Source organism: Clupea harengus, chromosome 20, assembly GCF_900700415.2.
Source record: "Clupea harengus chromosome 20, Ch_v2.0.2, whole genome shotgun sequence".
In the NCBI taxonomy this organism is placed as follows: domain Eukaryota; kingdom Metazoa; phylum Chordata; class Actinopteri; order Clupeiformes; family Clupeidae; genus Clupea; species Clupea harengus.
The window spans coordinates 20,060,866-20,062,858 of NC_045171.1; positions in this window are offsets into that span (position 1 = coordinate 20,060,866).

Below are 1,993 nucleotides of genomic sequence, written 5' to 3' on the forward strand. Positions count from 1 at the left end.
ATGAGGGCAGGACTGATCCGACCTCTGACCCCTTCATGCGCCCACGCCACATCCCTCAGAAGACCAGACAAACAGCCGAGTGGCTGAATCAATTCAGAGTTGGGCAGAAAAACAACCGTGAGAGCAATCCACAAAAAAAGCCCCCCGGAAAAAAACCACACTTTCAAAAGAAAACAAAGAAAGAGAGAAAAAGAAAATCAGACGTCCTCCGAAAGGTTGAGTCCTCAGACGGCCTGTGCTTTCAGTGCCCGCTAAGTGGGAGCCTCAGCTTCAAAGAGCAATCTGCGCCGAACACCAATTTGTTCACAGAAATGGGTTTTTCATTGTTTGGGTTGAGAAGGCCAGCGAGGGAGCAGTCTAAAGGGCCAACCTCAGTCAACATCCCACCAACTTCACAATGGCCTCAAACTAGGGATGCACGATACCACTTTTTTACAAACCGATACGAGTACGAGTATTTTTATTTGTGTACTTGCCGATACCGAGTACCGATACCGATACTTCTTAGATTTGGTCTCCATGAAAGTGCAATTAATTTGGAGGCAGATTTTATTTTATCCTCTGCAGATTATGTCAAGCCTATAGTACAAAATTAACAGAAGGCTATCCCAAGCCAAAAAATAAACAGAGCTTTCTCGTTTTAACACACAAAACAAGCCTTCAAACAGACAATATCATCACATTAGACAAAATCCAAATATAACCAGATAAAGGCAATTCAATTTGCTGCATAGTTAACAACACAGTCTGCTTAACAAAAAGTGAACAGAACTATTACTGGATTAGCACAAGAGCACATTTCAGTTACAAAAGGATCAGAAGAATCTCCTGCTCAAGTACACAAACAATCACTTAACCTATGTGGCACAGTCTTCCTCTCTCTCTCTCTGTGTGTGCGTGCGCGTTTTTTTCTTTTGCAAGACGTCAGTTGAGATTGGTTGCTTCGGTCTTGCGCCACTAGCATCAGTGAACTCTGTGTACTTAGCACTATGGTGCGTCTTCAGATGTTTAATCAAATTGCTTGTGTTAAACAGAGTACTTTCCTTTCCGCCCCTCGACACCGTAGCAGTGCAGATCTTACACTGTGCTTTACTCCTGTCGTCGTCATTTATCTTAAAATGAGCCCAAATCGCCGTTAAGGCAGCACAACAGAATTGCTAATCGCTAACGAGATGCTAGCAGCTAAATTTAGCGAAACCTGTATACTGAAATACTTTGACACTATGACAAACTTTCCTAACACAGTCAAACATCAAGCAAATGCAACACAAGACGGCAAATAAGCTATTTACTAGTCTGGCAGAGAATGGTAGGACAGGTAGGAAAATAAATCACATTTTGTGTCAGCATAGCCCAGCCAGTTTGATGCAGTGAAATACTGATGAGTGGTATCGGTGCTTGGTATCGGCAATTCAACAATGAGTACGAGTACGAGTATTTTAACGAAGTATCGGCACCGATACCGATACTGGTATCGGTATCGGTGCATCCCTACCTCAAACCAATTAAACAATCAATCTCATCAATTAATCAATTACCAATTAGTGCAGACAGAGGCTTAAATACGTGAGAAATGCATCGTTATGTTCGTAGGGGTAATCAATTTCAGCCATTGTCTCATGCTGAAGCAGTGCACTGGGTCACTGGCTGGTCAGTGTGTGTGCGTATGTGTGTGCCTATGTCAGAGAGTACTTGTGTGTGCCTATGACAGAGAGTGTGTGTTTGTGTGCAAGTCTGAAAGAGAAAGAGGGAGAGCATTATTTTGTCTGTACACCTGTTTTTTTGTTTTGTTTTGTGTGTGTGTGTGTGTGTGTGTGTGTGTGTGTGTGTGTGTGTGTGTGTGTGTGTGTGTGTGTGTGTGTGTGTGTGTGTGTGGAGATGATTTTTTGCCACTGTCCCTGAGAGAGCCCACAAGACAAGCAGTCACGTAGCTGAGCAGAATCAATCTGCTATGTACACACACACATACACACACACACACACACACACACAC